The sequence below is a fragment of the Egretta garzetta genome, unplaced genomic scaffold (assembly GCF_000687185.1).
Source record: "Egretta garzetta isolate BGI_Z169 unplaced genomic scaffold, ASM68718v1 scaffold511, whole genome shotgun sequence".
Lineage (NCBI taxonomy): Eukaryota > Metazoa > Chordata > Aves > Pelecaniformes > Ardeidae > Egretta > Egretta garzetta.
Window position 1 is genome coordinate 455,010 of NW_009258554.1, and position 27,308 is coordinate 482,317.

General features: G+C 41.1%; 1 protein-coding gene across 11 annotated transcripts in view; it reads left to right on the forward strand.

The window, feature by feature from the left end:
* MICAL3 (microtubule associated monooxygenase, calponin and LIM domain containing 3) overlaps positions 1–27,308 on the forward strand; it is a 160,519-nt gene that overhangs the window by 21,350 nt on the left and 111,861 nt on the right. The gene's annotated exons all lie outside the window — the stretch shown is intronic.

Genomic DNA, 27,308 nt, shown 5'->3' on the forward strand with positions numbered 1-27,308 from the left:
TTCAGTGTCTAAATGGCTTCAGAAATTAGACTTGAAAGGCTTGCTTGTTTACCTCATTTTGTTTTGCTCTGTCAAGGTTAGTAACGCATCAGCTTTGGAGAGAGTGAATTCAAGGTTTGTCGAACAGCAGCTTTGGAGAGGGCGAGTCCATGTGTGAATACTGCTTGGAGAAGCCTCTTGTCAGAGTGGATAAAAAGGTGCCTGTGCATTATGATTCAGCTTAAGAGCTTTTATACAGAAGAATAAAGCTAATTGTAGTTTCCCCTTTTTGTAACATCCAAGGCTTACCAACTCTCTGCATCTAAGGTGCACCAGCAGAAGAGAAAGCTTTTGTTCTGGTAACCTCTGGGAATCCTGTCATGGATGCAGGTCCTGTTGTTTGGCACCCCCAGGGGAAGGACTGCCTTTACCATATGCATTTGTAGAGCTCAGTGTGTGAGCAGGTACTGTGGCAAAAAGCTTAGCCTGGAGAACAACAGTGTGCAGAAACTGCCTGACGCTTGGGTGCTCTTGGTGTTATGCTGGCAGAGCCTTTTGGATTCTTGGGGTGTTGGTTTGGTTTTTTTTTTTCTGATTTTCCTATCTCACTTCCCATGCCATCCTCAGAAAACAGTGAGGCAGCTGTGCATCCCTGTGCTTGAAGATGGTGAGGGAGAAACCACAGAGATGCTTCTGTGAAAAAATTATTAAAAGGCTAGTGAAAGCATTAGTGGACTTCTAATACTCTGCTGCTTTAGACCTACCAGAAGTATTAAGTTGGTGAGGTGTTCAAGCAGCACCTTTTTAGTCATGCTCTCAGTGTAGTGAAGCTTGTCACAGGTTCTGTGTATAACAAACTGGGGCTTTGGTATTAACCTGAGCTGAGACAGCTGGCAAGAGTCTGAAGGGGAGTGCTTTCCAGTTCATGTGGCTGTGGAGTCTTGATAAGTGGCTGGTTGGCAGACTGTGTTGCTGTAGCAAGGGTGGAGGCTATCTGCTCTGTGGTGTTGCCTGTTCCTTTGCATTTCAGGGCGGTAACTGGGGCTGAAAGTGGTCTTTCCTGGTCTTTTTAGTTGTTGTCTTTTTTTTTTTTTTTTTTTTTTTTTAACTGGTTACATTATGGCTCACTGATACGATCAGAGCTTGCGTGTGGTTCTCACTAGTTTCATGTTACCCCTCTCCTCAAGTCTGGAACACCGACACCAAACAATTTGCTCATTTACCTCACAGCAAAGGAAGCGGCGCTGCTGTTAAACCCCTCCCCTCCCCAAGTGCAATGCACCAGACACAATTTACCATACACAATGTACATTGCAGAAACTCTTCTTTTTGATGATAATTTTTTACAATAGTAAGACTCTTCATTATTTTATTATGCTCAATGCACAAGATTTTTTTTTTTTTTTTTTTTTTTTTTTTTACTGTTTGGCAGGTCATTTGCAGTTATGATGACAAGAAGATTTGTAGTCCTTTCCAAGACTTGCCCAACCCTAAGAGCCAGAATTGTTCTATCTGGATGAATTAATTTCTCCCGCCCCTTATTGTTCATTCCTCACTTTACAAGCTATTTGAAGATCAGAGTTTGACCATGTAAGTAATCCCCAGAGGGTGCAGATAAAATCTTAAGAGAAGTTGTCAGTCAACAAGGGGATTAGGGAATATACTCTAAAATGTGCTGGGGTAATAGAAAATTCTGAATATTCCAGAGGAGGAAAGGCATGTCAAGACAAAGAAAGGAGAGTTTCTTTTAGAGAGTTAAAGATGACTGTAAAAGCATATTTACTAGCTTTTCTGTTTTTCTAGGGGAATAACTGCTGCCCCGGTTAGAGAAGGCTCCATTTCAAGAATTCCCTGTATTCACGGGTTACAGGCTGACTTGGCATAGCTGATAGCTGACATGTGGAGCACTTCAGTTTAGGGTCATCAGTTCAAACACAGCCTTGGTCAGCAGTGGAAGCAAGCCGTTACCATGGGAGGTTTTTTAATGAAGTGAGCTGGCAATCTGTCAGGCTCTTAGGGCATGAGTTTCTGCAAAACTACCATAAATGGTGCTTGCAAATAACCTTAGAGTCAAAGAATTAAGCAGGTGTCAATGATAATCCAAAGAAATGAAGTAGGCATACAGGGAGTAAAAGGCATGGAGCACTCATGGTTGTGCAGCTGATAAATGGAGTGTTTATACATTCTTTCCTGAACTTCAAATAAGAAAAACTCATTAGTAAAGCGGTGAGAAGCTTCTGACTACATCATCTACATTTTCACTGTCCAGATAAAAATAGAAACCCATAATGATAACGTTGCTGGGTAGGCTAGGCACCAGTAGAGCTATGCTTTCATGGTCCAAATAGGCAGTCCTTGAGTTTCTTGTGACTTCAGTCACCTTTTTCTGTGTACCAATTTAACACTTTTTTGGTTCCAGTAGCCTTTTCAGATTCCTGCTTAGCTCTTACTTGGATATACTGTTCATCAGAGGTGCTGTTCTGCTATGGTGAAATTGAGGCTGACTTTCCTTCACTGGAGTTGGCAGCCAAGTGCTTAACTCCCAGGGAAAATGAAGAACTTTCTCTGTTGACCTCTTAGGAGCTTTGCGTGGAATGTTCTTGCTCTTCTGCCTGCCCTTGGAGTGAAGGATGAAGGCGGTACCACACTTCTCTCCACCTCTGCTGTTGTTTGGGGTTTAATTTAATAATTTGCCTGAGTGGCTGAGGAGATTGTCTTAGTGTGGTACAGCATTTGTAAACAGTATTTGCACTGTAATTTTCTTGTTGTCTCCTCCAGCCCACTCATCTCTTTTTCCACCTCCCCCTATATGCATGCTCTAAGCCAGGCTAGACAGTTCTATTCATGCGAACCTAGTTATTCCTTAGGGAAGAAACAAGAAATGAAAGCAACCAGCCCAGAAGCTTCTTACTGAGGATAGCAATGTTAAAAGCTGTTCTGCCTGGAGATGTTAACTCAAAATAGGTCTCAAAACAAATTTGCCTTTTCCTCTTCTCTCTTTCTACCCCCAGTCTTGCCACATTGTGGTCAGAAATCCTTTTTTTAATGTTTATGACAGTTCTGGATATTTTCTTTGACTGAAATCAATGTATACTCTGAAACATATGCTCTTGACATGAAATCATCTACTCTAGGGAGAGGAGAAAAAAGCAACTGCCACATCACCAGGGTTAGCTCTGCCCTCCCACCCTGTATGTGTGGTGGGGAGAAAAAGTGATAGTATTCAGTTTTCACTAAAATGTCTGTATATGCTCTGTGAGAACTTCAGGTAAGAGTCCTGTGGCTTGCTTCTCTTATACTTGCATGCTGTTTCTCCTGATCTACCCTCTCCCTTTAAAATCATAGATGACAGATTCCTGCTTTACACCTGCACCTCTCTCATTATCTGCCAAGGAGAACATAGTTTGACGGATGAACTGAACTCTGTCCTGCCTTGATTGGTAGGTGGTGATGTAAGTGTGCATAATTGAAACACCATTGATTTCCCTAGAGTGCAAAATTGAAAAGCGGGAGGTTAGCCAGCAGGATATGTGCTCTCCTTCTAGAGGAGTAGTTAAGTAAGGGAACAAAAATGCTGGAGCAGCTTGCTTTATTGCACCACATAAGTGATGGCAGCCTCAGGTGAGAATTCAAGAAGTGCTTGGAAATGGGCAAATTTCGTATTGCAATCAAATGGACCTCTTCATAATGAAGGCTTTGTAGAGGCTGCAGTAGCTCTCCTTTAAAATGGTGGCAAGCTGGCAAGATGTGGGGATTAAACACGGACTGGGAATGGGTAGAGACTTGAGGCGAAACACTAAATGAATGACACTAATTAAATTTAGTTGTTGCTTTATCTTATCCAGCACTTCTTCAGTAATCTCTCATCTTGCTGCTTTGAAGATGAGTAAATAGATTTTATAGCAAGGACAGTATGTGCTTTCCTGGCTGGAGGCTTGTTTCCAACTGAACTTGTCTAACTGTTTCTCTAAGCCATGTCCCTTCTGGATCTTGGGTGCACTTGTTACCTGTGTAACTCAGACTTAATCATGCCACGTGAAAATCCTTGCTGATTTGAAAAAATAGTGTCTAACCTGGGTTGTCTAGCTGAGTCATAACCCTTTAGAGGATCTGGAGGACCATGTGTTTTGGCTCTGGAAAAAAAGATTAAAAACTATTGTAGGAATTGTAGTTGTTCAAGCTGTGGTTGCTTTCTGCCTGCTTAGGCAAAGCTTAATTAGCTGCTTCCTTACAAACATATAATCATTGTGCTATCTTTAGCTGCTTTGTGGTACAACTTCACCCCATGAAAGACAGAACATCACAGATGGCTTACATTTTCCTGAACAAAACATACTCCAGGATAGTAGGCATGCTCTGGAGCTCTGCTCTTTGAGAAGCTTGCTGGTTGAAGATGGTAAGTTAGATAGGTTTTCCAGCTGAATAGAAGTAGTTTATGGAAATAAGATTTTTGAACTTTCAGAGCCATATTGGTAGCTGACAACTTTTTCTTTTGTTAAAACTCTCTAGTGTGAATAAAGTATGTAAGCTTGTGAAGTGTTGCTCTGAATTCTCAGAGAATCAGATGATCACACTTAAAATAGACCATGAGCCAGAGCCTAAAGCTGTGGCCATGTCTCACGGACTTCAGGTGAGATGTGTTAATGCTCCTGGGTAGGTATGGGCAGGACAGCTATTTTCACATACTGCTGCATTTGGCTGCCAAAATAAGACTTGAAATAAAATTAAAAAAAAAAAAAAACAACCCACACCAAAAAAACCAAACAAAAAAATCCCAAACCAGAACTGTGACTATGGTAAACATGTGGTGATTGCGTGAGAATTGCTGCTCATTATCACGACTGTATTGAATTGTGGTTCCTGGTTTTGCATGATGGAAGTGTTGGCAGAGGTAGGAGACCTGTTTGATGTACCGGTGCAATTAGACCAGATCACAATGGGTGGTATGATACAGCCTTGATTTCAGCATCTTCTGACTTGTGAATGCATGGTAGGAGGACACCTTTATACTTCATTTTGTCTGACAGTATGTACATTTTTTTTAAAACTTAAAAAACTGTTATTTTGGTAGCTAGTAGATATTCTTTGTATCAGAGGGTGGTGGTAACACAAGCTCTTGCAATAAAATAAAGTAAGTGGTTACTAGATTTCTGACTATAACCTAGAAAAACAAGTCAGTTCATTGAGGAACTTTTCACCCAGAGTAATGCACTCCACCAGAGATGGGCTGTGAGAGTAATCTTCCTTTGTATGCCTGCTCTTTTTTTTTTTTTCCCCCTGTGCTTACCTCTACCTCTCCTTTGGAAAATCCTGCAGGAAAAATGTGTCCATCAGTTGGCACAGACACTGTATGTTCCCTGTGTCAAGATTCCCAAAGAAACAGGATAAAGACTGTCTTCTGTCCTGCTGTATAGCTGTGTGTATGAGGACTTGAGGGGGAATGTCTTGGGACAGTTGGGGCAAGTCTCAGGTGTTTGTACTGACTTGTGAACTCGGTGTGACAAATATATTTTGTCAGGCACCCGACTACTCTAGAGGTCTGAGAACATTGATGGATAGTGTGGACAATATTGCAGTTCAGATGTTCTGTGTAAACCCTTAAGCATCAGACATTTTTGTGATTTATATCCCATGAGCTTATTGCACTTGCACAAAAATAAAACTGTGGATATTTGTCTAATTTTCTTGCAAAATTACAGAAAACATAATCTAGACAGCGAAGTTTTATTCCTCCTGTTATTTTTTAAATAGTCTAATTTTAAACGACTTGAACAAGAGAATTCCACACCTTCTCTTGAGTGTGCCAACTTGATAATAGAGCAAACCTTTAGTCTGATTCTGTTCCACAGCACTTCTGATGTGGGTCTGAGCTTTTCTTTACTGCTTTGTCACAGTCTCTAATGGCAGACCTTTGGGTTGCCCTAATTGGTGCTCCTCCAAGTTTCTTTGGGAGCCAGTTAGCTGTAGCCCTAAAAAGTCAAATTAAGATCCTGTGAGGAAATTCTACTTAGTGTGCAGCTCCTGTGAGCACAAGAAAAAGACAGTGATAATTCTACAGGTTTTTAAAACTGAAGTTAAATATGGGGTTATTAAAAAAGCAGTTGGAACCTTTCTTAAAGGGGTAAGCAAGAAGAAACGTGTCTGCTTTTTTAAAGAGGTGTTTCCTTAAAGCATCCAGAGGGCCTAAACTCAGTGGGAAGATCTAGACAAATAATTTGTATTCTTTCAAATAATTTATATTCTTTCTTTGACAGTAAGCAGGCTGGGTGTCCTTGGCTTTGCTTATGCAACTTCTTGTTAAACTTAAATGGTACTGCAACTAATAAAAAAAACCAAACAAGTTTTTTCTAGACGTTGTCATACTGAAGTGATTGGAATTACAGAATTTTTTAAAAATACTGACATAAGTATTTTCCTTTGCCAAGACCTTGTTGAATTTTGATTCTTTTTTCAACTTTCACTGACATTGAAAAATGAGGGAGATTAATACATTTCTTACAGCCTCTTCCCTCAGGTGTAAGAATATCCATAGGGTGCCTCTTCATGATTTGCATAAAACAGCTGCTGTTGCCTAAGGGATGGGTCCCATCTCACCACAAACCTTGTGTTTCTTTTCCTCTTCCATTTCTCTTGTGATAGTTGTGTAGCTGTGTGGTGAGTTGGACCAAATCTCTGACCTGACTGAAGAGGCTGTTCTTGTTTCTTTGGTAAGGGAAGGGTAGTAGCAATGTAGCCTTCAGTTGAAACTCGTTCTTATTTCCAAAATCAGGGAGAGGAAAGGAGACAAATACCTTTCAGTGGTAGCATGAAATAGATACCCTAAATACACAGATTTAAGCAAAGCACGGATTTGTGTACATGGTGATCCTGGATGCATCTGCTGTTAGTTATTGCTTCTACTCATACATTTAACAGGAAGGTTGTGTGGCTAGGTTTCCCACCACAGAAGTAGTGGTGTTCTTTTCTGCAGTATCGTTAAGTACTTAATAATACAGAGAGATATGATTTAATAAACCCAGTGAAACCACAGGACTGGAAGAGAATGTTGTAAAATTCAGGAACTGGTTTTGATGAACAAGCATGTTGTCTTTGGCATTTTTGAAAGCAGAAATGTCTGTTAGCACTTCTGTTTTGGGTACAGGTACTGAATTTTCTTTGTCATGTTTGAGATTACATTTTAATTTTTCAGTTTTAAGAAATGTACACTTCAGTGATCTGAATAAATTCTGAAATTTAGAACAAAAAAAATACCAAGACAATAAAAAATGCTTAATAAACTGTATTGTGTTCTGTTCTTGCAGTACTGTAAATGTATGAAAAGCGTAACATTTGATTCTTCTGAGATACATTTATGGAGTTCAGCATAGCTCACTTGCTGGTGATGGCTAACAGAGCTTTCCCTCTGGAATTTCTAGTGCCATTGCAGTGCAATTACTGGTGTCTGAAATAGTCCGAGAAGAGTGTCCTTAGACTTACAAAACTAGCAGCTGATTTTGGAAGGCTTCTCTGTCCCCATACTGGAAACTGTTCTCTGTACTGTTCTTGGCGATCTGAAATGGAGAGATAGTCCTGAAAGGAATCGCTTTTCTTTCTAGGAGGGTTTCCACTTCACTGCAGGATCTAAAAACAAAGAAAGAAGGAAAAAAACCAGCTGTGGCTTTTTCTGTTCGTTCTGTTTGTGTCAGATTCAAGCCTGAAAAAAACTAAAAACCTGTTTGTTATGTTATCTCAAAACTAAGCATCATATCATAATGATCTGTGAAGTATTACTAGATATGCCAACATATGTTTTACTGTTTGGATGAATTTTTTTAGTGTTTTTAACACAGTCTAAACAAATCTGCATTCCTTTTTGTTTCATTAAACAGCAAACTAGAGAGCTCAAAGAAACATCAAAGTAATTCATTTATTTGAACTTAGCAATGGTAAGGAAGCAAGTTTTGAAATTAGGTGCTTCTATTCCTTCCAAAATCTTAATGCTATATTCAAAGGTTGGTGGTTGAAATGGGCCTTGAAGAGTTGAATTTTAAGGATTGTAGGAGCAAGAATGTGTTTAATAATTTGCAGAGCCCTATTATGTCTCTTTGAGGTGTGCTTTATATTTACTGCTTGAGGAACTGAGTCACCGAAGGAAAAAATTTCACGTAAAAACTGGAATATTTGGTAATTTCAGAACTGTAGATGTGCAGATTTCTCCCTTTAAATGAGAACAACCTTGCTTTGAAAAATTGGGTCCCTGTGGTAGGACTGACTTTCCTTTCCATGAGAAGGGGAGGATATATGTATCAAATGTAGAAGCCGCTCAGTGAACCCTTCTGCAAGCAGTGGCTGACCTCTTTAGCCTAAAGACTTGAACTGTTTTGCCATAACACAAGTTTTGGCTAAAAGTTATTGCTTGGGATATTTTCTTCCAAGTTTCAGCATAAATTCCTAAGCTTATGCGCAGTGACAGCGTATGGTAATGCGGTAGCAGGATTTAGCCTAGCAACCCTACCTGGGCTGCCAGCTCCAAGAAAGGAGAGACTCATCCTGTGCACTGATGACATTAGAAAAGGTTTAACTTTTTTCAGTGCTTGTGGTATTCATGTCTAGATGAAGCCAAGTGGTTTTTTTTTTCCCCTATAAAAGGCTTAGTGCTGCTTTCTCTAGTTGCCAGAGGATTTAAGTGGAGATAGTTGATTTCTAAATATGCACACATGCAATCTTTGTGTGTTTTTTTTTTTTACAGGAAAAGTTCTTTTTAATACACACCTCTAACTTGAGGACTTTGGTGTTGCGATGAGACTGCTGAAACGATCTGCGTGCAACAGTGTAAAGCAGTATATTGCCCAGCATCTGTTGCCTCACATAACCATTGCCCACGACTTGCTCACCCATACGATCAGACTTGGCATTTACATGGCTTGCAGTTAGAATCATAGAATCCTTTAGGTTGGAAAAGACCTTTAAGATCATCAAGTCCAACTGTTAACCTAACCTTGCTATCCCACCGCTAAACCATGTCCCCAGGCACCTTCTCTACCCATCTTTCAAATACCCCCAGGGATGGGGACTTGACCACCTCCCTGGGCAGCCTGTTCCAATGCTTGACAACCCTTTCATTGAAAAAATTTTCCTGATGTCCAACCTAAACCTGCCCTGGCACAACTTCAGACCATTTCCCCTCATCCTACCACCCATTACCAGGGAGAAGAGACCGACCCCCACCTCGCTACAGCCTCCTTTCAGACAGTTGTAGATGGCGAAAAAGTCTCCCCTCAGCCTCCTCTTCTCCAGACTAAACAAACCCCAGTTCCCTCAGCTGCTCCTCATCAGACTTGTGCTTCAGACCCCTCACCAGCTTTGTTGCTCTCCTCTGGACATGTTCCAGCAACATGATATCTTTCTTGTGGTGAGGGGCCCAAAACTGAACACAGTATTCGAGGCCAGTTAATGGAAGCAGTCTCACTCAATCTTTCCTAGGCCTTACTCCTTTAAAGGTGCTGAGGTGATTAACTTCACTTTTAGACTGCTGGCTGGAACATACTTCCAGCTTTGACCTGATAATCTTCTCAAATCCTGTTGCCAGACCCTCCTATTAGGGGATGAGGAAAGGAAGAAGGACCCTGGGCATAAGAGGGCTGACCTGCTAGAGGTTCTCCAGTCCACCATGTGTGTGTGATAGATTTCCACTAAACAAGGCTTTTTTTCTAAATCGTCTGTTTATAGGGTCAGCCTACTCTGCTGGTTTCTTAACCTGTCTTCCCCCATAGGTGACCTTTTTTTTTCTTAGCAAAATCAGTTGTTCTCCCAAGTACTTCCAAGTAGCTACCATGAACCTACAATAGAAACAACTTATTATCCCAGAGATGAACATTATTTTAATGAATGAGTTCTTTATATGTCAAAATTAAAATGACAACCCTACAAGAACTAAAGCTTCTTGATTGCACTAAAATGAAACTGTGTGTCTTTGGCTGGATTCTACAGATATCCAGTGTTTTAAATCGAATTTACACATTGCAAGTAATCCAAAACGTAGTTCTGTAAAGGCAAATGTAGATAATTTAATTTTAAAGTGAAACATTTTTGCTTCCTTTGTACATCAGTATTACATTTCCTCACAGCCTTGTAGCACTGGCAGCACAGGATAAGAGAATAATCTCTGGCTTTGAACTATCTATTTAAAACCTTGTGGTTTGTTTGCCAGCTGAATAGCTGTTCCCTGTGGCCCTACTGTCGGGAATTACACTCTACCCTTGGAAAATACAGCATGGATTTTTTTTTTTCCCCCCATCAGGTACCTCTTTCATCCTGCGGCTCATAAGAAACTCACGTGTTCTCTGTCAACATCTGGACCAACATGATACTCAATCATTTCTTGAGGTCTTCTTCAGCGTTACTTTTTCAATTCTTCCAGAGCTTGTTTACTGCAGATTCAGTTGTTGTCAAACTTGACCAGTAAGAACTATCTTCAAGGAGAGAGGTGGCAGTTTAGTGAACCCTAGGGCCAGGCATTGCCTTTGTTTAGAAAGTAGAATGTGAAATAGGATTCACAGCTACAATCTCATGTACTAGAGAGTAGTTTCATGTGTTATCTTCATGGGTTAAGCTTTCTTTTGTTTAATGTTCTGTGAGGCCTGGGAATAAACATTTTGTTTCAAGGTAAGGAGGAAATCTGAGGAGCATATGAGTTTCATGGATATAGGGGAAAAAGTGACTTGCTGCTTTTAGCTCCCTTGACTTTACCTTTTAGGGTGATGTGTGCTGGGACTCGAGTATCTATACTCTCTTGTATTGCTTGGTTACATAAAAATTAATCTGCCTGGAGGTTAAATATGCAGGTCTGTCTCCTGCAAGGGATATTATGTTAGATTTAAAGCGTCCCTCGTGCCTCCGTTCTTGAAGATACTCAAAACCGGACTGGGCAGAGTCCTGTGTGTAACCTGTTCTGGCTGACTCTGCTTTGAGCAGTGGGACCAGAGTAGGCAGTCTCCAGAGGTCCTTTCCAACCTTAATTATTCTGTGGTTCTGTGATTCACAACTTCTTAATTTGACCCACTCCTCAAATAGAAGTTTTAAACAGGGTGGATCAGTGCACTTCCCTAATCAACAGCTAAATCAACTTCCCTAACCAAGAAGAGAAAAGGAAACACAGATGCATTTCCACCAGAAATTACCCTACTTCTTCTGCAGTCAAATATATTGATCTGGGGAAAGCTAATGGCATGGCACATCTCCAGTTTAATACTGTGACGGTTAGCTTAGTACTGACTCATGTTGTTGAGTGTAGCCTGGTTGGGACAGACTAGTTTGTTTTTTTCATGCACGTATTGTTTTTTCCATGAATGGATTTTAACTTCTTGTGTTCACTGGAGGAAACCAGAAGAGGAGCATGCTGGAAGTTTCTCTATGCTAAATCCTATCTGTAGAAAAGACTGCTGAGACAGTGAGCCATCCTGCCTGGACACTCCAGCCAGAATGTCTTTGCTTTTTTGTGAAAGTAAAGCTGATCTTGTTCACTTCATATGATCGTTTGTCCTTGAAGCATGCTACATTTGTGGAGATTACACCTAAAACTTGTTGGGCTGACCCGAGTTAGGATTGAAATAGCTGTGGGCACAGATTGGTATATAGTGTTTAGTGACTGGGTGAAAAACAAACCCACCTTAGATAAGGGATTGAGTTTGTTTGCAGATGTTTTGCATCTACATCTGCTTTGCTGCAAGTAGCTGTTGTAGCTGTTGACTTCTCTCACAGGTTCCCTACCCTGGTTTAAATTCTTACAGGGCAAACAGCATTTAATAGCAAGGTATCTATCTTGTTGGCCATTTTGATTAGGCATTACCTTGCTGTTAATTTACTTAACTTTTATACATTTAACTAATGTATAGTTATACCACATTTACGTTAACACCAGCTTATGTAAACTCTGTGCTAAACGTGAACTGCCTTGTCCCCTGGAGTGGAGCTACGTGGGAGTCTAATGCTTAGATATGGACATACAGAGGCAGTAAGTGCTATGTTGAGTACATGGAAAAATGCGTGGATACCACTAGCGTTCTCTCCGCTGTGTCTCATGAGTTACTGAAATACCTAAATATCGAGTAACTTTAGGGTTACACCCCACACTCTATACAGAGATGAGCTCTGAGACCCTCCATACTATACACTGGCAGCCTGTTCTCTCCAAAGGTAGCAAGTATAACAGGCATAGGGGCACTCGGGAGCACTTTTAAGAGGTAGCAATCCAAACTACAGAAGGGACCGCCTCTTGTATCCAGTGAACAATACTGCATTATGCTTGTCAAGGACGTAGCTTCAGATTTCTCTACAGCTAGAGACTGTAAACTTGCTGCTGTTTTGTTCTCTGTTTCTCTGAGATATTAGCATGTCTCAATCTATGGCTGTTTAAAAATATGCCAACAACTCTGGACTGAAGTAATAGACGTATAAATACTGATCTTTCGATTAAACTTGAGACCCTACTGATCTGCTTAATAGCTGTATTACTGTGATATCTGAGGAGTTAGTTACCCAGGAGATATAATGGAAATGAAGTTGCTGTTACATAGCATATATGGAAAAGGGAAAACCAAGCTTATTGAAGATCCAGGTTAGAACAGTCCTGAATCAATACTGTTACACTGTTAGTGTATTTTATGTATTTTTAAGAGCAATTCTCAGGCACATGACATAATTTTTCTTCTTTTGGGATAATGGACTCCTGGGCAGTATACTACATGCTCAGAGCTCTAGAAGAGTACTTATCTCTTAAATTCTCTGATATAACTTGGTAAACTGACTATACCTGTACAGCTTGTAGTCGTCTTACATTCCTTTATTAGCTGCGGGGACACAGATGTGGCATACCTTGCCTGAAGCATTTCTTTGCATAGCATGTCTATGCCTTTGGCGGAAAACATCATTCAAATTTTATTTTACAAAGCAAACAATATGCAGGAGTGTGCCAGCAGTTTTTGGTATGCTGCTTCTGCACCTTAGTGCACCTACCAAAAGCATGGTTTTCTTGAAGTTGTATGAACCTCTTTCCTGTCTTTCCAAACAACCACTCTGTTAACAGCACTGTTTTTTTCAGCCCTACACACATAGGCAAAATTCTGGAAGTCTGTTGCCACCGTCAGCTTTCAAGGCTGTAATTCTTTAAAATAGAGGAAGAAGCGAAATTTCATCCATCCTGGCAAGGAAATGGAGTTTCAAATGACTAGGGTCACCTCCCTCACACTTCTTCCCACCCTGCACAACACATGCGTCAGTAAGAGGACAGGCGGTTACAGAAATGGCTACAGTATCAACTACTTTGACAGAAAATTAATCTTAATGCAGCTAAAGGCCTTGAAAGCTGATAATTTTGCACAGCATCCTGAACCTTCAGTGAAGCTTTTTTGCTATGCATACACGCTTGCAGTCATGATTAAAGTAACTTGATTCTGTCTTGGCATATTAATTGTGCATATATTGTCATGTCTACATCTGTACAGTAATATCAAAGCACTGGACTACTTTGGCGGCAAATCCTAGGATGTGGTCTGTTCTTTTTCAGTCTCAGAAAACTGCATTCTGTTAATAAACTGAGTAAGTCTTTAATTGCCTCGGGCTTTTCTTGTGGGAGGAGTGCTCTAGAACCCCATTTCTCTGGTTTCAAACATTGAGTTGCAGTCTAAAATTTTTGCTTCTGCCACTATCAGAGGTGCTCTACACTATTTATTATGTTGATAGAAATGGGTCAAGAAGTAAGGGAGACTAGAAGGGCTGATCACAAGTTCTTAGTTTGACTAGCCTAACAGCCCATGGGAGGCAGAACTGTATATAATTCCATGTGAAGCTTTATCAGTCTCCTGACCAGTGGCATTAATATTGCACGTCTTTTCTGGAGAGACTGCTGCATCCAAATATCACATTTGTTTCTTTCACAATTTGATCAGATGGATTTCTGATAGCCCTGGCACTCTGTTTCATCCTACTTCTGTTGCTCTAGTTCTTTAGGTCAGTAAATTTCCATATATGATATCTTGGTTCACTGTACTGCACCCACAGAAGCTCGCTGAGATGCAAACACAAGACACTTCTCTACTAATGAATGCACTGTGAAGCATTGATACTCTATATGGGCATCATATATTCTATTGAATGCATCACGCTTGTGTGACATAGATATGAAAGACTACTTATAGCTGATGCTGGTCAGTTGGGAAAATGAGTGAGGCTTGGATTTCGGATGAGTACTGCACTTCAGAGCATGTTCCATGTGAACAGAAAGTACCAAATTGTGTTTAAAAGGGGAAGGAGGTAGTTATGGGGGGAAAAATTACTGTTCTTGTTCTAGAGGGGTGTGATGCTACTCCTTTGAGAGTTACTTGATCTTTATATTGAGATTCTGTAGAAAGAACTAGAACTTATGGGATACAAATTAAATTAAATTCAGTAGCATAAAAGCAAGAATGAGACAGTTTGGTGTCCTTTAACTTGGAAATGACCAAGGAAGGAGAGAGAGTGATCCCTGTGATCAATAAGTACATCTAAATGTATACTAGAATTGGGTCATAGTTGTGGAAGAGGCCAAGGCAATCTGAGAATTGTCAGCAGAGGGGTGTACCCTGCAGTATGCACCCTATTATGCCATACTCTTGTAAGAACTCATCCAGCCAAACGCAGCATACAACTATAGTCCTTCATAAGATTATATACTCACCCCAAACCCAACAATACAGTCCTCCTCTTTGGGAGTGCCTGTCTTAGACTAGAAGAGCTTGATTTAACCTTGGTATAATGAAGATCAAGAGGGGATGTGGCATGTGTCTAAAAGTATATGTAGGAAGGGAGGGAAAGCTAATGCGTAGGTCAGTGTCATCACAGGAACAAAGCGATATAAACTTGGCCTGGAAATTAAGTTATTGATCATAAAAACACCTGGGTTCAGGAAGAAACTTCTGAGGTGATAACAGGGATGGAACAAAAAGCGTTACTAATCTCTGTTGCCACAGCATGATGTCACTTAGGAAATTGCCCATTTCTGTCACCCTCAAATTGTTCTGTCTGTGTTTTGGTCTTTGTCATGGTTTAACCCCAGCCTGCAACTAAGCCCCACATAGCCACTTGCTCATTGCCCCCAGTGGGATGGGGGGAGAGAATCAGAAGAGTAAAAGCGAGAAAACTCGTGGGGTGAGATAAAGACAGTTTAATAGGTAAAGTAAAAGCCGCACACACAAGCAAAGCAAAACAAGGAATTCATTCACTCCTTCCCATGGGCAGGCAGGTGCTCAGCTGTCTTCAGGAAAGCGGGGCTCCATCGCACATAATGGTTACTTGGGAAGACAAAACACTATCACTCCAAATGTGTGTCCTGTCTCGTCCCCCTTCCTTCTTTTTCCCCAGCTTTATATGCTGAGCATGATGTCATATGGTGTGGAATATCCCTTTGGTCAGTTGGGGTCAGCTGTCCTGGCTGTGTCCCTTCCCAACTTACTGTGCACCGCCAGCCTGCTTGCTGGTGAGGCAGTGTGAGAAGCTGAAATGTCCTTGACTTAGTGTAAGCACTGCTCAGTAACAACTAAAACATCGGTGTGTTATCAACATTAGGATATATATCAACATCCTAAATCCAAACCACAGTGCCAACTACCAGGAAGAAAATTAACCCTAGCCTAGCCGAAAATGGGAGAGTCTTCCAAATGAGCATTCTCCAGTTATCCTCTGTAGTTACAGAATATAATTTGGTAGTTACTGTAGAAGGTGCATGCCCAGTCAGTGGTGTCAGCGATGGAAGAGAAATAAGCCATATTGCTTTCAGAATGACTGGAAAACCAGGGGTATTATAGAAATGAAAGGTTAAAAGCAAACATTGCTCTTTCATTGTGGCCACTCAAAGTATTTGAAGATCCAAATATCAAAGAGTTTTCTAGTCTACCCCATGGAATAGGAAATGTTTTGTTACAGTTAGCCAGACCTCTCGGGTCCATGGAGAAAAGGCCACTTGTGATAATTTCTAGGGTATACGTATGGAAAAGACAAGGGAGTGGAGAGAGCAGGCATGTAGATTCCACAGGTGGCCTCAAATGTAATGAGGACCAAATTCTTTACATTTCTCAGTCTTCAAACTGGGGAAAAACAAGCTGCCTTAATGGCAGCGTGTGCTTCTGTTGGCATAAACTAATGGTAAATGTATGAATACTAAATGTTTTAATACTAGTGAGCAACTGGAGGGAGGGTGGTTTCCAGACGTTGAAGGCCCCAGGTTGTTCTCTCTGGAGAGGAACTTGCATTTAATGCTGTGGTCTGCTGCACAGAGCACTGTGTAGATTTCCAGGAAAGCGGCTACCGTCACACTGAGGTTCTGCCAGTGGTGTTGGTCATCCCAAGTTTACACAGTTATGCTGTGCTACTAGTTCATGCTGGCTAACTGAGCCTGGAAGCGGCAGCTGGGTGAAGTCAAAGGAAGTATTTCTTCATTTCAGTATTTTTCTTCTTAAAGAGAACTTGTTAGTCTGATTCTGAAGTTATTGCCTGCCTTGAGATAAGTTATTAGTAGCATGTTTGTATTATCACTGAGAAGGTCACAAGTTACCTTTCTTCTCTCTTGCCCCTTGTCTTTGCTGCATTAAAAGCATTTTGAGAAAATATCTGCCTGGCTAGTGCTCAAACACCAGGTGGAGGGTGGTGTTCTGAAATAAGAGATTATGGAAATTACTCAGTTTGAGCCCAAGGTCCAGAACTGAATCATCTACCAGTGGAAGTCCTGGAATGCCCTACAAGCCAAATTCCAGTGTGCAAGCAGTATAGTGGCAAAGCACCGCATCGGGGCTGTCAAACTACGCTGGGTGTTTCATGTTGTTTCGCAGTGTGGTAGTTTTCTGTGACCACTGAGAGCTTCAACACTGGGCTGTTAAAGAGGTGCATGTAGATGTATTGCACAAAAGGTGATTGTAGGCCCTTTGATGGGGGCTCTTGGACCTGCATTAAGTGAAGAGGGTGCTCGTGCCCTCTCATAGAGCAACTTTCTCTGCCAGATAGCCAGGAGGTTCAGCTAAGGATATCTGCCTCAGAGCCCCAGATATCCTTGCACAGGAATGGCCTTTATCCGAAGGAGGATGGAATTAAAAAGACTAGACAGAAAAGTCCTTGAGGATGAAAGGCTGAGAGAGAAGCTTTTATGTGTGCTCGCTACTAGGAACAAATTCTGCTGAATGGCATCCTTACACTTAGACTGGATTAAATCTCTGACTAATTCGTACCAAGTCTTTTCATGTCCCCACCAGTGCAGCTGTATTTGAGCAGGCTAGTGATGTCTGCCTCTGGAAGTGATGACTGCCATCTTATTCCAGAAACTCCTTGCCAAAGCCTCAGGGAGAGGAGAGTAAAACACAAACCCGCCTCCACCTCTTTCCTCTGTAACTGATTTCCTAACAGATTTTCGTTTGCTCGAGGCATTGAGCTTGGCATGGTCTTTGCTGAGAGAGGCATCTCCTGTGCGTTGGGCGGCTGGAGGGGAATCACTATCTGGCCAATTGAAATTGTTTCAGCATTTACTGAGAGTCAAATGTCCAGCCAAGTGGGGAACATACTGCCGGGTTACTATTTTTGAGCTATGTAACAGCATGTACAAATGATATTAACTTATGTCCAGAGTTGAAAGTTACAGATTTATGTACAGAGTTGGAAGTGTTACAAGTTTTGTTTTTTACCATACTATACCTATAATCTGGATTCCTTTTCAAGCTTTTGCTATATTTTGTAGCATGAGAACTCTTTATTCTACCTGTTTGCTACAGTTTAGCCAAAATGTTAAACCGGTTATTTGCTTACAGTATATTCCTGTCTCCTGGTAAAAGCTTTCCCTTGTACCTATGAGGAAAAGGAATGATGGGAAGCATTAGACATGCAGGATTGTGTAATAGCAATGAATTTTCATTAAGCTGCTAGATTTGATCAGTTGTCATTTGACAATCTCAGAGTGAAGTTTGTTAGTTGCTAAGGGTTGGATTTTGCTTTGCCCTTTTAAATTATTATTGTTACTAAAGATCGCAGAGTGTACCAGAGTGCAAAGGGTGGGTATTCTTATCTTTAGAAGAGGAAAGATTTACATGAGTGAATTTATCAAGGATTAATACTAAACTAAATTTAAGATACCGTCAAATTAAGAACTCTAAGATGCAAGTAAGAGACTGCTTTGAGAAAAAAAAAGAGGACTGCTTTTGACTGGAGCATCTCTTCTATGAGGAAAGGCTGAGGGAGCTGGGCTTGTTTAGCTTGAAGAAGAGAAGACCGAGAAGGGATCTCATAAATACTTACAAATATCTTAAGGGTGGATGTCAGGAGGATGGAGCCAGACTCTTCTCAGTGGTGCCCAGTGACAGGACAAGAGGCAATGGGCACAAACTGAAGTATAGAAGGTTTCAGTTGAAAATGTGGAAGAACTTTTTTACTTTGAGGGTGACAGAGCACTGGAACAGGCTGCCCAGGGGGGTTGTGGAGTCTCCTTCTTTGGAGATATTCACAACCCACCTGGACGATGTCCTGTGCAACCTGCTGTAGGTGAACCTGCTTTAGCAGGAGGGTTGGACTAGATGATCTCCCGAGGTCCCTTCCAACCCTTGCCATTCTGTGGTTCTGTGATTCTGTGAAAAGCTAGGATAGATATTTTTTTCCCCCTCTGAGAATAAAAACATGTCTACAGGAATTCAGCCTGGCACAGTTTATAGAAGAGGTTTGTGGGACCTGTAGAATAGAGCTCAATTAAATGATCTGATTTATGAATTTATGAAATAAAAGTTATAGGATTATTGTGTGCATTCTTTCTTCCTGTGATCTAATGAACTGGGATTTAGCATTGTGTCCACTGAACGTATTCAGTATCTTTTCTGTTATCTAGAAGCCCCATGCCTTAAGAGTCTAGGTAAATAAGTTTTACCATGAAAATGAGGTGTAGCTCCATACAGAATCTGTCATTCATTATTTAAAAAAAAAAAAAAAAAAGAAAAACATGATGGAAACTGTTCTCTTTCTGGTTCCCTTCAAATCCTGCTTTGTGACCTGTTCAAACTCTGTTCAGTCAGTAGTGCTCTTGTGCTAAGGTGTGTAATTCTCTGCCTTTGCAAAATGAAATTAAATTGCTTAATTGTATATTATGGTCTAATCTGGTGACTAATGTGGGAGGACAGGACAGGCCTGTGGTGGCCTGCGGAGCATCAAGAAACAGCCTGCTGCATCTACCCTAGGTTGAGTTCCTTGCCATTGCCATATATGGTTTTAGGTTTTTAGAGAAACTACACAGCACACATTTTCATGCACAACTTTTAAGGAGAAAGGAGGGCTAGGTGTAGTGATTTGAGCTACACGAGTAAGGCACACCCATCAGTGGTTATAAATGCACTGTGGGATTTTCTTTGGCAGCAGTGAAGCTTGAGTGAGTCGGCCTGCTGGTGGAGCTTGGGTCTGTTGGCCATGCATGGGTTGGGGGCAGTGGCAGATTGGGGCATATGATAGCTGGCATATTGAGTGCTGGCTATATTAACAGTGACAAGTGAAGGTATGTGGCTGGTAGTGAATAAGGTGCAGGCCCTCGTCTGCAGATGAGTCCTCAAGGTGCTGTACCTGGTTGCACCTTTCTGGTTAAGGGAAAGGAGGTGGCAGTTCTGGAGGTCTGGGTTTTGAGGTCCAATTTCTTAGGTGTTTTTCAAGCTTTGTGTGTATATTTTACCTGGCAATTATAAAGGCTGAGGTTGCACCCATGGGTTGTAGCATGGTCCCAGCTTTCCTGGACTTTCCCTAGAATAAAGCTTGGGGTTTCTTTTTGTTTATGAAGTTCAACAGCCTTTAAATGAAGTGGTTTGTGGGTTGGAGAAATCTTTATGGCTCTTTTATTCAAATGTGTGTTTACTTATGTTTCCTGGCTCACAAAAGAGTCTTGCAAGATCTGCATTAAGAAAAAAAATTCCAGAATTTTTAAGTCCCTCTGCTTTCCATATTCAGTCTTCTCCACAGAAACAGGATATACATCCATCAAGTAATCTGTTTGAACTGCTCTGGGCAGTGTACTCAATTTGTGATGCCTTAGCTAGCTGAGTGTGTGTGGAGGGTGGAATTATGAATCTTTTAATCCTGTTTTCTAACTACCTTCTCCTCCGCTACTTCCTTTGAGAAAGTGCCTGCCTTTTTTCCACACCCATAACAGCTGAGAGTTGGAAGCAACACAAAATAAAACTTGCTTTCCTGTGTACATTTTTAATGTCTGTAACTGGAATATTTGTGCTTCCTTTTGTGAGAGTCTTGTATTTACCAAACCACTGAGGAGTGAGCCTTGGAGTTAAAAGTCCAGGCAGCCATCTGCCTTGATTAGAATAAATGCTGTCACAAATGTCAAAAAGTCTAATGTCAAAATGTCAAATGACAAAAAGCAGTCTTTGAGTTTGCTTTCTGAGGTGTTACAATGTTTCTCTTGATGACCCTAATGAAGGTGGCTTTGGTAAGTTCAGCCTAGTTTGGACCCCGTGATTCTATGTGACTGGTAATCTTTGACCTGTGTAAGGCAGAATTAGGTAATAAAAGGGAGAGCTGAAGCACGTAAGTGGAGAGAAGTGCATATAACAGAAGGCAAGCACGTACTACATTACCTTTTAACTTTTCATATCTCATGAACCACTTTACATGCTCTTTAATGAATGGTATTTTTTTTCCTTTTGTCACTTGCAAATCATATGGTTGTATCTGTCTCTTTGTCCCTGCTGATTATCTTTCCTGCAGTAACTTTTGTGATCGTTGCAGTCTGTGTTTTGTTACCAGGTTCTGACAGATAGAAGCCTGCAGTTACATAAATTTTTAAAAGTGTGTTCATGTGAATTTCATTAGAGAATTTATTTTATGAGATTTCTTTTTTTTTTAAAGTTATAGGTTCTATTTGTTTTCTCACTGTGTCGTGGAATGACTTGGGGTGATCAGTGTGCTAGTAGAACCTGAAGACCTCAGAAGACTTGGCTCAGTGGGCTGCAGGGGTCACTATAGTGTATTCATAGCCTCTAGTCTTTGTTCTGCTCAAAATTTCTAATTGGGTCAGAGTAATGCTTTTGTTCCCTAATATTCAGTAAAGCCTTTCTGAAAACCTCCTTTTCTTGTGGCATAGCATGTTGTCTCAGAAAAATGAATCAATCCGTGTCCTATATGATGTCAAAAGCTGGTCTATCTTGCTGTGCTAAGGTGACTGATTTGTTTTATCCCTATTTGGAGTCATAGAAATGAAATTTAGTGAAAGCATCATGCTGGTCATTTCTTAGAGGACTTTTTTTTTGTATAGGAACTTTCCTCAGGTTATTTGATATGTGTTTGAAGAACGCTAAGGAGGTCCAGCTGGTAAAACTGGGTAGGAACTAATTTTAGGATGGCTTTCTGTTTGGGAATGTAGTATCAGAAACAGCTTCAAAGCACTTCAAATGAGGGAATGACATTCAACCTTCTTGCCCTGGTAAGTGGTGGAGTGAGAAGCCTCCATGTGCTGGTAGTCGTCACCTTCACCCACCGCGAAGTGATTGTACACTTACCTTGGAAGTGGGATATGTGTTGCTCATGAGAAAATGCCCATGGTCTGACTGCCTACAGATATGGGGTATAGTCTTTATGGGAAATGCTTGTAGACTGAGGGCTCCCTATAGTGAAACAGACAGATTGGTGTTTTCATGACTGGAGTTTTCTCAGGAGGATTTGTGGAGATGCATGGATTTCACCACTCGGATAACAAATGGAGTCTTTGCTGTTGTATGTTGTTGCGAGTTGGTTGGAGTTTGTTGGAGGCTGGTAAAGGGAAGCTGCTTTGATATAGCTGGTGCTATGACTTGCTGTGTTAATGGCCACGCTCCAGAAAGTTTGTCATGGCAGTTTTGATTCTAGTGGGGTGTAGTACTTTTTACTATTGGAATAAAAGCACATTTACTTCTTTGAGAAAGAAATTTTCTTTTGCTGTGCATGTACAGTACCGTGTAGTTCTTTACAGCATGGTGACTGTTCCAAGATGTAAAGAATGTCCCCAGCTTCAAATGCTGTCCTGGTTTCAGCTGGGACAGAGTTAATTTTCTTCCTAGTAGTTGGTATGGTGCTGGCATTAAACCACGACAAACACACAGCTGGTGAGTTGGTGCTGGGTGAGAAGGGATCACTGTATTGGTTAGTGGTTGCCCAATGTGAAGATTTGTGCTGTGAGGGATCTCCCTGGTATGTGGCTGTCAGGCATTTAAGCCAGTAGTTCTTCTTGAAGTTTGTCTTACACGACAGTTATCCAGATGGCCTACTATTCCCTTATCATCCTAGAAGGGGGCGGCTACCTCTTCCTTGGTATAATTTTTTTTTTTCTTCCAAAGAAGAGAGCTGGTCTGTTTCTTGGCCTCTTTCTTTATGTTGGTGTTCATTCAGCTTAGGGACTCTCCTGTGATCAGAGTCTCGTGTATGACAGAGCAACAGAACAGTATGTTTGCTGAATTCATATAGATAAAAGGTTTTATTTTGTAGGTCTAATGTTTTCAGTACTCGTGTTGTGGCACTTAAGAAATGGTTAGTAATGACACATTTTTATTCAGTACCTTGATGCGGATTTGAGAACCAAAATATTATCTGTAACTCCTCCTGTATTTGTGTGTTTCCATGTTCTTGGATATAATTTGCATTTCCTTTCAAATAATTACTGGATTGAGTTATTCTTGAGGTGAGAATTCTGTGAACTGTTTGTATATGTTCTTTGATCTTCTCCTTAAGAATGGGTTCTTGTATGTGCAACCAAGCTTACATTTGAACTCTTTCTCCCACTTTTGTCCTAGCTTGGGAGGGGGAGTAGACAGGAAACAGGTGAAGACTCGAAAGCCTCACTCCCTTATTGTAGGCAGAAGCTCGCCAAATCAGGTTTGACAAGTGTATTAAAACACAAACATCTTTTTGCCAGCATATTTGCTTGAGTGTTGAATTTTATGAACGGGAGCAGATCTAAATACCATCTTAAAACATACTGTGGACAGTGCTGACGTTCTTTTTTTCCATCTGGTGTAAAAGGGAAGCTGCAAACAATGGCAACCACGCCTTTGTCCTCCTGCTTTCCCATTCCTTGTCTGCATAATACGGAGCTAAAATATTTTCCAGTTCTGGCTTTAGCTTTTTGTGTCAAAATTGTCCTCTTTTTGCCATCTGTTCCACAGTCTTGCCACTGCCCTAAACCTGCACTTTTTGATACCCGTGATCACTTAGGAAGTCATGAACATATTGTAGCAAAGTTAATTTCTTTAGTTTTAGCTAAAAGTAAAATAAATCAAGTCCTGGGAATCAAAACAGAGCCTTTTCATTTGTTTGAATACAGATTTCTTTTAGTGTGGTTTCCTAAAGAAGAGAGGCTTATGGGATTGAACCATTTGTCCATCTGCTTTTCAGTTCATCCTTAATAACTTGTGAACAATTTCATCCAGATTTGGTGGGGAATAAAAGTCTCAAAGGTAATTGATTTCCTTCAAGAAAACTGGAGGCTGGGTGGAGGGGAGAGACAAAAATAGGTGTTCCCACTGTCTGCAGCACAAGCTTAACAATAATCTGTGCTTAGGCTTTTGCTAGCCAAGTTGCAAGTGTGTACTGGCTGCCTAGGTACTGCAGTCATCTCAGAGTTTCCAGAGCGTGTTACTGAGTCTCGCTTAGGCAGAAGCTGAGGGGCCGTGAAAGGGAGACAAGGGCATAGGGAATGTTGCAGGGGAACTGGAAATTAAGGGAAAGGATGAAATCAATGGAAATTGGGGCTATTGGAGCTATCAGTAGTTTTATGATTGATGAACCAACTTGCTCTCAGATTCCATACGGTACTGCAGTTCATTGATCTCTGAGTTCTTGAAGATTTGTCTGTCAAGGGTGCATCTGTGGTGTTTGGCTGGCTGTGAAATAACCAAAATATAAGAAAGTATTTACATTGTGCTCAGAGGAAGTCAGCACTCCTAAGTGGAGCCGGACAGTTACTTTGGTAAATATTTTATTCACTCAAAATGCTGTTTTAAGCTATGCAGAACAAGCTGTGAATTTAGGTGGAATAAAGCCAGTAGTTTCTGCCGGAAAAAAATGGAGAAAAATGTTGGAAAATATATTCCCATAATATTTTATTTTTCCAGTCTCAAGTCATTAGTTGAGTGAGCACTTTTAGCAAAATCAGGGTGGAAAATGTAGGGAGGGTGACTCCTTTAATGGGGGTCTATTGGCATGGAATAAAAGAGACCTGCACTTGCAACATTTTCTGCAGGAACTTGAATTTGTTAAACCAAATTCATTATGTTGTATCGTTCAGCAAATTCTCTTCCTATTTCTTCCATTCAACAGAAATAAGGCACTGGACTTCCTTTCTCTTACATGCATTTGGTAAAATATTCATATTCCTGCATCTGTGGTGACTGTGGGAAGGAACCACCACCTGGAATTATTCATTGCCTGTGCCTCTGTTTTTCACTGGTTTCTTTTGTCCTGGGCAAGCGCTGGAGATCCTGAGCGTACTTGCAGTCATGAGTCAGTGACGACCTCATGCTATTATTGTAAATAGCAACACGAACACTGTTCTTGCGTGCATTTTTTCACAGGCTTTGTCTTTCTCTCCCAACACTCCAGCCAAGGAATTTACAGAGCTTCTGAGTCAGCAATCAGCTGCCTCGAGGCAAAACATGCAGGATACTGCAGACTTGCAGAATAGCCAACAAGGCACACAAATACCCTGGAAACCTGGCAAATAATTCTTGCCTGCCCTTGCTTTGCCTCCTGTAATTTCCATGATCTCTGACGTGTTGCTCGCGGGTTCCAAGGGCTTTGGGTGTTTACATCAAGAATGCAGAGTTCTGGGGAGTGACTAATTGCTGTGACTGAAGCCTCCGTATTTGACCTGCGGGCATAACTGACTTCACAGGCGGCATGAAATGGGATGTCGGCAGAACTGCTGTATTAATGTGCCACTCGGGATGCGCTGCATAAAGTGACCTGCTTTTGCAGGTCTGTCTCCTGGCTTGGCAAACCGTGAACACAAAGCAGTAAGTTCCTAGAATGAAAGAGGGTTGGATTTTAAATTCGGGATCTCCCTGAGCAGTGCAGAACCAGAAGTGCCACTTCACTCTTGTGATGGAAGAGTACAACAGAAGCGAGAGTAAGAAATGAAACCTTTGTTGTCCTTATATCTGGATATATCAGTAACGGGCTACGGACTAACCAACTTAAATTGCCGCTCCACTGAATTTAGGTCGTATAACTTCATTGCTTTTTCTTAGGAAGTGTCAGTCACCTGGAGCATTGGTGTGAAATGAGTGTTTGGGTGCTAGAGTGGGGTGCAAGCGGTGGGGGAAACATAACAGAAAATAGTATTCAACTTTGTGCTGATTAATGAAGCGTATGGCTTTAGACTATAGGTTTTTTATCTGTGTTACACAGACGTGCTGAAATTACTCCTTCAGCATAAGAGGTGATTTGTGGCAGCTCTTTATAACATTCTTCTTCAGAACAGAAGAAGAGACAGAGACCTAAAGCACAGTGTCTTAGACCTCTGCAGCAGTGCAGTGCTTACCCTGAGGTGCAAGTCTGGAGCACATGTCCAGCTTCACAACAATGAAGTTAAGATTAAAAATAAGGAAAGCGGTTAGTTCCATCCTGCTTAGTGAACCGTACTGATATGGACATGGCATCATTATCAGCCAGTTAGAAAAACAGCTTCATGTGTACTGAGTCCTCCAAGGCAGTTGTCCTAATAAAGTCAGAATCACATTCTCCGGTATAACCCATTGTTGTACTGTGGCTTCTGTAGGAAATTTTAGTTTTATTTTTAATAGCAAAACATTGGTGGCTGTATGTAAACATTTCCAGGTCTCCTTTGCTATTTCTAAACATAAACAATAAATACCATGTTGGGGTGATGCAGGAGTGCCTAAATAAACTGCTGCAGAGCTGTCATACGGGAGGGAAGAGACATGAGCTGTAGTGTTTGACTTGGCTTCCTGTCTGCTGGAAGCAGGAAAAGAGCTGGTGAGAATCTAAAATGTTTTATCCAAGTCCACATATTTCCTTTTTTACCTTAATACCCTTTGCAAAAAAAAACAAAGGACAAAGCATCTCAGAAATGCTTTCACTTCCATAGTTCCCACATATGTTCCCATGCTGCTTTCCTATCTGCAAAGAGAATTATTCTTTCTTAGAGAGCAATCTATTATATGTATGTACTTAGTATTATGTATAAAAGGAAGAAAGAGATTTATCATATATAAAAGAAAGAGAGAAGGGGAAAGAAAATATCTATTCTTTAAACAAAATCTGCTATTTGTGATCCAAACAATTCATTCTGTAGGGCTGCAGGCTGCTTCTGAGGGATCCCAGAAAAGCAACTAAGAGTAGCAGGCCTCCTGCTAGCATATTTAATCTACTGAGGAACTCAACTACCACCTAAAATTTTATAGGGACCTGCATTTGAAAAGAAGTTGAAAACCACAGAAGAGAGGAACTGCTATGAAAATCTCACCAGGATCATGCGTCAGCCTCGTTTCACTCTTATGCGGCTTACTTACTAACAGGAATATATGCATAGACTCTAGGTAAAGCAAATGTTTATACTGCTTGATGCAACACAGACAGGCTTTTTTTTTCAGTCTTGACATCTTTTCTTAAGCATTTGATTGCTATTAGTGGGTTTAACTTCTTTCTAGGATTGCAGTAGCCATCACTGGGTTTGTTATGTCACTGTACAAAAGCAGTGTTTGCAAGGACTCTGACAGTTACCAATTTGTGCTATGCCATCCTCTTTCCTCTTCTCTATTTATCATGAGCAAAGACACATGTCCTTTTGGAATGAAGGAACCAAAACTTACTTTACTGGTGGAATACCAACTCCTGAAATACTCTGTGATAGTAGTGTTTTTAAGACCAGCATGTAACCATTGCTGTGGTGTTACCACAGTGATCTGGTTATCGCAGTGACTGCTACATTAGTGTCCTGATTTTGGCTGGGATAGAGTTAATTTTCTTCGTAGAAGCTAGCATAGTGCTGTGTTTTGGATTTAGTACCAGAAGAATGTTGATAACACACTGATGTTTTCAGCTGTTGCCAAGTAGTGCTCAGACTACTCAAGGACTTTTTGAGCTTCTCCTGCTCGGCCAGGTGCATAACAAGCTGGGAGGGAGCACAGCTAGCACAGCTAACCCAAACTGACCAAAGAGCTATTCCATACCATATAACGTCATGCTCGGGGGGGGGTTAGTTAGTTCGGTCGGTCGCTCGCGGCTCGGGGACTGCTTGCGGCTCGGGGACTGCTTGCGGCTCGGGACGGGCTGGGCATCGGTCGGCGGGTGGTGAGCAATTGCAT